General features: G+C 44.2%; 1 long non-coding RNA gene across 2 annotated transcripts; it reads left to right on the top strand.

The window, feature by feature from the left end:
- Positions 1-2,293: 2,293 nt before the first annotated feature.
- On the top strand, positions 2,294-4,834 carry LOC145168416 (uncharacterized). 2 transcript variants are annotated; one of them, XR_013741857.1, is made up of 3 exons: positions 2,294-2,999; positions 3,951-4,010; positions 4,688-4,834. It is a non-coding gene; the product is annotated as an uncharacterized LOC145168416 (long non-coding RNA). The 2 variants fall into 2 exon arrangements; XR_013741856.1 differs by having other exon boundaries at positions 2,294-4,010.
- Positions 4,835-8,853: the final 4,019 nt, after the last annotated feature.

Here is an 8,853-nt window from a genome sequence, read left to right on the forward strand (position 1 = left end):
CGGATCCGCAACCAAAGCGAACAACCGAGGAAACCGAGAACAAAAGGTTGATCTCCGCACCAAATATCAGTCCAAAACTTAATGGTCTTACCATCACCCAGTTTTTCGTCAACATGGATTGATCTGACACCCCTTTGTTATGCAAATACATCACCGTATCCACCAACGTAGCCTAAACAACACCTTTGAAATGTCTAATAGGACCATTCAAGAAGCCACCATCAATCCCATAGCAACTTTTAATTAATCTTAACCATAGTAAATTAGGATAATTTAAGAAACGCCAACACCACTTGTATAATAAAGCCAAATTGAAGGACCTAAAACTTCCAACTGACATACCACCATGCAACTTATCATTTAAAATTAGGTCCCATTTGACCCAATGAAGCTTTTTTTCATCCGAATCTGCCCCCAAAAGAATTTAGAACGATTTTTCTCTAAGTTGTTACATACCGTGATTGGAATTTAACACCCCGTTTATTAAATAATTAAATAGATAAAATTAATGATCGAATAGTAACCCTATATAAAAGGATGGTCTCGAAGAGCTAATTGTCAAAATTTTAGAAGTCGGGGATTAAAAGTGTAAGTTCCGGACTCGGCTTATAAATAATTATGAAGACAGGGCTTCGTGGTAATTATTTGGATTTAATTTAAAAGGAAATGAGGTGGATGGGCTGAATATGTCATAATTAAGATTTTGGGGGCTGTTTGGTAAATTTTGTACCTAAGATGTAAAGGATTTTAATTATGAGGGTTTAAATGGTAAATTATGGGCTTTATTTGAAAGGAATTAGGTTGGAGGGGCTGATAATGTAAATATGGGAAAGTTATTCATAACCGGGTATTTAGCCTTCCCATTGTTCAAACCCTAACCCTAATACTCAACATATTCATCAGCCGCCATCTCTCCACCCTTATATCTTCCCACCGGCGCCACTACCCTACTGTTTTCGATCAGCCACCGACGACAAGGACCCAAACCACCGAACCAACCGCCGTGCCCCATCCTATCGACCGGGAGATCCATTGGTGACCTAGGTCGGAGCAAGGAACGTCGAAATGAAGGCTGTGATCGCCGCTGCCGCCAATGGAAGCCGTCAACGCCACCGATAGCCGTCACCACCCGACCTCATCCGTTTTCCGACCGGTCGAAACTCCATCCAGCCATCGTCATCAGCCAGTCGCGTTGCCGCCGGTATGAACCTCTAGCCCAGCGTTGTTCTGCTGCCACCCTATCTCGTGGTTGCAGCGCCGCCGCCGTCGGTCAAGATCGGCGTTGCTGCCGTTCGATGAACGCCACCAGGTAGGCGGCTGCCTTCAGATCTCAAGAGTGGTGTGTGTGTGTGGTCGCTATCTTCTGCCGCTACGTCGTAGTGGCTGCCGTTTCTGCCTTATTCCGCCGCCACTAGCCACCGTGAGAGGTGGTTGTGGGTGTATTTATGGGTGTGTGTTCATGTGTTATTACTGTTTCCGGTTTCTATGGGGCTGTATGTGTGTCTTGTCTAGCCGGAAAACCAAGAAGGCCACCACCACCACGTGCTACCGTCGGCCACCACTTGGTTGTTGTCTATATGTATTTGTATTAGTGTGTGTGTGTGTGATTATTGGAGTTTAGCATTGTAAAATGTAACTAGAAAGAAGAATAATGGAAAGAAGCTCAAACCACCACCGTAGGGTGGTGGTTGCCGCCTTCTGCCGCCACCGGGCGCCGTGTCGGGTGGCGGTGTGCCTCGTTTTTGTTGTGACTCGTTTGGGATGTTTGGATAAGGGACTAAAACCCTAATGTGTAACATCCCGTTTAAAGTAGAATAATTAAATGATAAACTCGGAACCCCGAGAAGCAATTTTCATTATTATTCTATATTATTATAGTCCAAAACCAAATAATATTGAGCGGGGTGTTGGTTTCGGGAAGCCAAATGGCATAGTTTATAAGCAAGGGGTTAAAAGTGTAAGTGTTGGATTGGTTTTGTAAGTATTTATGAAGGCAGGTACTAAATGTGAACTTTTGGGACCTCATTTGAAAAGATTTTAGAGTGTTAGGGACTGAATGGTAACATAGGGGCTCCATTTGATAATAAGTTGTGAAGGAGGGGTTGTTTTGTAACTATTGGACTTCGTATGAAAAAGAATTATGGAGCAGGGGCTTAAAGGGTAAATTAAGAGTTTTGTTTTGAAAGAAAAGAAGAGAGTGAGGGACCATTTGTGTCAATAGGGGAAGATGTTTCCATGAGTCGGGGTTTATAACTCGTTGTTCCCCATTAAACCCTAACCCTATTCCCAGCCGTCACCTTCCCCCTTATATCTCCCTCACCGGCCACCACCCTCACTCCACTCGCCCTTTCAGCCGCTGCTATCGACCACCGGAGTCGTTACCGCAACCGATGAGGCTGGCAAGATTATTCTCGGCCGCATCCTCCCTCGCCGACGACAATACAGCCGTCGCTGTCTTTTTTTCGTTGAAGATCAAGCCGCCGTCGGAGGTGCTCTTCTGCCACCGTGAAATGGTGGCTGAGCTCATGAAGTTGTGAAGCGGATGCGTCGTGTGACTATGGCAGGGAAGAAACACCGGCGTGGGCGGCTGCCAAACATCATGACCGTCGTTAACCACTGTTGCTGCCCGTTTTCCTTCGCCGTCGCCGCTGCCTTACTCCACTAGGTGAGTGGTGGTGTAACGGTTTCGGGGTCCGTGTGTGTTTACCGTTGCATCACATGCCGTGCGAGTTGTTGTTGTCGGAGGCTGAAGAACGAAGACCCACCATGGCCGCCAGCCATGGTGGTCGCCGCTGCTGCCGTCGCCACCCACTTCAGCGGGAGTTGGGTTTATTTTTCCGGGCATGTGGGTGCGTGTGCTGCTGTTGTATGGCGTCGATTTTCTGTCGTGTGTGTGGATGGCTGTCTTAGCCGGAATCACAAGAGGGCCACCACCACCACTGTGAGGTGGTAGCTACCACCGTGAACCACCATGGGAGGGGGGGGGGTTATTTTAGTGGGTATGTGTGGGTACATTTGATATTTTCTTTGTAATTTGTAACAAGAAAATGAAATAATGGAAAAAAAAGTCAAAACCACCACCGTGAGGTGGTGGTTGCCGCCTCCTGCCGCCACCGGCCGCCGTGTCGGGTGGCGGTGTGCTTTGATTGCATTTGGGCCTCGTTTGGGGGATGTTTGGACAATGTGGGACCAATGAAACCCTAATGGGCCCAAAGAAACCCTAATGGGCCAATAAGGCCCAATGTGACATAAAAGTCCAACCAATGCACTAATGGGCTAGTATTGGGTTGGAAAACCCTAATTAGGGTTTGGAAAAACCCTAATGGCTTAAAACCCTAATTTTTGTGAATTAATCGGGACGCACACGAGAATTATTTAATAACTTGAAATATTAAATAATAATCATTGGCAAATTAACCCAAGTCAATATTAGACTTATTGGATTAAGTCCTTAATGGGTTAAGTAAGAAACACTTAACCCTAATCATCATTTCATGTGAAAACCCTAATTTTGGGATAATGGGCTTGGACTTATCAGGACCCACATTTGGGCCATTGGAATGGAATTGTGTATTAAGTCCAATCACATCATATGACTTATTTAGTAAAGTGAGGGACTTAATGGATTAAGTCCTTAATGGGTTAAGTGAGAAACACTTAACCCTAATTGTCATTTTATGTGATACCCTAATTTCACGTGGACTTTGTGTTGGGCCTTTCTATTGGGCTTTGGCGATTGGACTATTAATGGGCTTTCCAAGAATAAGCAAATGGACAAAATATTTTTTGGGTTTTAGGACAAGGCCCATGTGAGAGTCTTGGGCCCAATTTAGAAAATTGGGCCATATGTTGGGCTTTAGCCCATTGGTTGACTATTGGGCCTTTGGAGTGTGAGTTGGACCTTGGGCTTGGAACCCAATTATTAATTGGGTGTTGTTTGATGTTGACAGCTTGGGAATCTGTCAACCAGCAGCTGGAGTTTTGTCTGTGGGACTTCAGCAGTGTGCCAGGTGAGTTATCCTCACTATACTCAAGGGTCTAAGGCACCAAGGTCGGCCCTTTGAATCGTGATTGGTTATGTTATGTTAGTATGATCTGTTAGATCGATATCCTAGAGGGTAGGATGATAATATGTGATATGTGGTATGACCTGTTAGTTCGATATCCTAGAGGGTAGGATATAACATTATATGTTATGTGGTATGATCCGGTAGATCAATTTGTTGTCTATAGACTGTTATGTGATTATATGTTGTATGTGTACATGTTGTTTGGCGGTTCAGGCTTATCTGCTTTGTGTGAAAGCCAATAGACCTGGGCATTCCAACCTCTTGGTTGTGGGTCGTGAGTATTCCATCCCGAGGATGATTAGACTCATAGTACGTGGGCATTCCAACTTGTTGGTTGTGGGCCTGAGGTATTCCAACCTGATGGTTGATTGGACCCATAGTGTGTTGGCATTCCTACCTGTTGGTTGAGGGCCTGGGGTATTCCAACCTGATGGTTGATCGGACCCATAGTGTGTTGGCATTCCAACCTGTTGGTTGAGGGTCTGGGGTATTCCAACCCGATGGTTGATTGGACCTATAGTATGTTGTTTATGTTTATGTGTGTATTGTTGTGGGTATGGGTATTTTGGGGGAACTTACTAAGCTTTCAGGCTTACAGTTTCAGTTTATTGTTTCAGGTGCATCAGGGGATCGTGGCAAGGCAAAGGCGTGATCGTACAGCTCCTCACTTTTATGACTTTGTTTCTGGGATACTCTGATATGATACATTTTGAAAACAAGTTTTGTAATGGTTAATAGATCTGAAATGTTTTTAAAAGTTTAAATTTGGCATGATTTTTATGGGTGTTACATAATGCGCCCAATGAAGCCCTAATTGACCTAAAAGCCCAAACATGTGACTAATGGGCCTAATGAACCTTAATTGATCAAAAGACCTAACTATTGGGCCTATTGGGCTAAGATGGGGTTGGAAACCCTAATTAGGGTTTAGAAAACCCTAATTAGGGTTTAGAAAACCCTAATATTGGATTTATGGGCTTGGACTTATCGGGACCCACATTTGGACCATTAGAAGGGAAGTGTGTATTAAGCCCAATCACACCATATGCGTTATTTAGAAGAGTGATGGACTTAATGGATTAAGTCCTTAATGGGTTAAGTGAGAAACACTTAACCCTAATCGTCATTTTATGTGAAACCCTAATTTCACTTGGGTTTATTGTTGGACCTTTCTATTGGGCCTTGATGATTGGGTTATTAATAGGCCATCCAAGATCAAGCAAATGGACTAGAATAATTAATGGGCTTTGAGGTAGGGCCCATATGAGGAGTTGGGCCCAATTTGGAAAATTAGGCCATAGATGGGCCATAGTTTTAGCCTTTATGATTATGTGATATTGGGCCATTAGAATGTTGAATGTTGGACTGGACTAAATGGTTGGGCCTTATGGTAAGACCTTATAAAGGTTTGGGCCCAATTTGGAAAATTAGGCCATGTGTTGGGCTTTGACCCATAGTTAACTTTTGGGCCTTTGGATTGGGCCTTGGGCTTGAATCAAGCCAAGATAGGGGTAAAGTAGTCTTCTACCCCAACATGGACTTATGGACATATGTTGGAACCCAATTATTAATTGGGTGATGTTTGATATTGACAGATCGAGAATCTGTCATCCAGCAGCTGGGATTGTATCTACGTGACTTCAGTAGTGTGAGGTGAGTTACCTTCCAGTAGAAGTGGGCCTAAGGCCACAATACCGACCCACTAGTAGGAGTTTATTGATTGGATGATTGTCTTTGTGATAATTGCCTGGCATGTTATGTTATGTTTTATGTGCTAGCATGGTATGATGTTATGTGATAGTGACATTAGGGAATAGTCCCGCATCCAGTCGATAGGGCCGAAGGGGTAGGCTAGCACCCAGATATGCTAGGCAGTATATTTATATGTTTATATGCTAGTACTTATGTGGTAGTGGTATGGGGTGAAATAGTCCCCGTTATCTGTTTGAAATAGACCGAAGGGGAGGCCAGCACCCATATATGCTAGGCAGTTATCCGGTTGAAATAGACCGAAGGGGAGGCTAGCACCCAGATATGCTAGGCAGTTATCCGGTTGAAATAGACCGAAGGGGAGGCCAGCACCCAGATATGCTCGGCAGTATTCGGTCGGTAGGACCGAAGGGGTAGGTCGGGCACCCGGATATGGCTGACAGTATGTGTATTGTATGGTATGTGGTATGATGGGGGAACTCACTAAGGTTTGTGCTTACGGTTTTCAGTTTTGATTTCAGGTACTTCGTTTTTAAAGGAAAGGAGTCGGCTCGATCGCAACGCATCACACTATATTTCCGCACATGAGATCTTGGGGATTACACTCTGATATTGTTTTATGATAACATGTTTTGATTATTTCTACTTTGGTTCTTGGCATGATATGTTATCATGGATGTTTTATTACTTATGCTTTTATAATAACTTAATTAAAAACGAAAGTTTTGGTCTCTAAATTTAGGATGTTACAAGTTGGTATCGGAGCCTTGGTTTGAGGGATTCGGGCACACTCTCGGGTGTGTCTGGACTCAAACTGAGGACTTGGTATGAAAATTTTCAAAAGAAAATCATTTTATAAAAAGAAATTGAAAAAGAATTTAGAAGGAGAAAAGAACTTTGAAAAGAACAAAGTGTGTGATGCGTGCAATCAGCCGAGCTCAAGTAAGTTTTCCCCAAGATACCCATACATGTTTTGTTATGATATGATATGATAGCGTTATGAGAACTGCATGCTAGATTAGGGCTGAGGATCTACGAGGATGCCTTATATGCCTATTGTATATGCTTGTAGATTTGCATGCTAGTACTAATCAGTCAGTGATAGGATAGCCTGTTTAGGTTATGCCTGATTGTATGAGCCTTTGAATTGCATGTACAGATTTATGATTAGAGGATAGAACGGTTTGATTGGATTATGATGGTTATATTTTCCATTGTCTGAATGTTGTTTGCTTTGTGCTTTGTGGGACTCTTTGTGATGTGAGTTAGCTACTGAGTGAATATGCTAAGTCACATGGGACACAGGCCAGATAATCTCAGAGTGATGGACTTGACCCTATTGCGTAGCTCTTGTTTGAGTTCAACCGTTCTAGGGATGGGTCTTTTACTCGAAGGATTATCTGATCTCTGTTGCATGTGGCTATATTCATGAGGTCGCTAGTTGACATTACTGGGAATCTTTCAGCAGCTGAGGACTGGGTGGGTTTGGGAACCTAAGAAAGCCTAGGAAATGTTTTAGTGGGTTAGTAGTGACGTCTAGTGAGACTTGGATGAATTAGTTTGAGGAAGTAACTTGGAGGATTCGGGAGGATTACTGAGGAAAGTATGGATAGGTGTGGAAGGTAGTATTGGGCCCGTACTACTGAAAGCACAGGATCTATACTCGAATCGGTGAGAGTCGTGGAGAATCTGAGAAGCTTCGGGGAGAAGTTTGTGACCCGGTTTGGGGACAGAGGATGTTCCAGTTGTTACGGCTTAGCCATTGACAAGTGAGCTAGTGAGCGTGACAGGGTGTCAGACCCTGAAGGATATGATTTCCAAGAGGTTGCAGATGCGAGATCGATTTGGAGCACTTTGAGAAGAGTGGTTCGCGCCAGGTGCGTATAGTAGAGGGTCCCGGGAAGAGACACATGACTTCTGATCATCGGGTGAAAGGCCAGCAGGGCCGGAGTCAGTGCAGCACGTACGGGAAAGTGCATAAGGGAGTTTTGTCGCTCCAAGGATTTAGGCTGCTACAAGGGTGGCAGAGTTGATCATGTCAGCTGAAGGTGATCAGTATTCTTCTAGGTGTTGCGGGTATGACATCTTTTAGTGCTACTAGATGGATGTTGGGAATACGTATCGCTTTGGAATTATGAGTGAGTTTGGATAAGTCAGATCTCGGGTCGGTTTTCTACTAGTGTTTGGGTTATCAAGGATCATTTATGCCATCCTGCATGCCGAAAAGTCCTTGATGAACCCACAGAGGAACGCATCTTGCGGTGTGGATTCCGCGTGTACCGTTATCATTCCGGATCTTTGTCAGGATCTGTGCAGGAGTATTATTTAGAGGATACTCGGTCAGGGTTAGAGCGATAGTTTTTCAGTGAAGTCAGCATTCAGTGGTTCTATCATGGTTCAGGTGTGATCGACAATTGTCTATGGATGAACTTTGGAGTTCAAGGAACTATTGTTTCTAGGACAGGACTGGTAGCATTAAGATAGTGGAGTCAGTTGCGAGTGTTAGACGCATGGGTGTTCGGTCATTGGATGTTCAAGAGAATTGCATTTCTCGCATGGGTTGTGTTCGGTCGGAGTTCAGTAGTGCTGCGAGATTGGAAGTGGGAACGAGGATTCGTCAGCCAGAGTAAAGATTAAGGCCTCTAGTTGTCAGCATGGGAGGTGGATTGAGGTGTCAGACTGTATTAGATTTCAAGAGTACTCTTCCAGATTTCAGGGGATAGGCGATCTCGAGGTTTGACTGGTAATTGATCATTAGCATTGGTAAGCTCAGATTGTCGGCTGTGTATTACTAGAAAACGAGAAGGATTGGGAATCCTTCAATTCTCGTGTGCCGTGAAGACTTAGTCGAATCTAAGTGGGGGAGAGACTTTTTGTAAAGTTCTCCAAATGTGAGTTCTGGTTGCGCGAGGTGCAATCTCTTGGGCACCTTGTCAACCAGAAGGGTATTCTGGTCTATTCGACCAAGATAGAGGCCGTGATGCAGTGGGAGATTCCGAGGTCTCCAACTGAGATTCGGAGTTTTGTGGGTCTAGTGGGTTATTACCGGAGATTTATACGAGACTTCTCCAAG

The sequence above is a fragment of the Lactuca virosa genome, chromosome 4, assembly GCF_052849685.1.
Source record: "Lactuca virosa cultivar CGN04683 chromosome 4, Lactuca_virosa_CGN04683_v6, whole genome shotgun sequence".
In the NCBI taxonomy this organism is placed as follows: domain Eukaryota; kingdom Viridiplantae; phylum Streptophyta; class Magnoliopsida; order Asterales; family Asteraceae; genus Lactuca; species Lactuca virosa.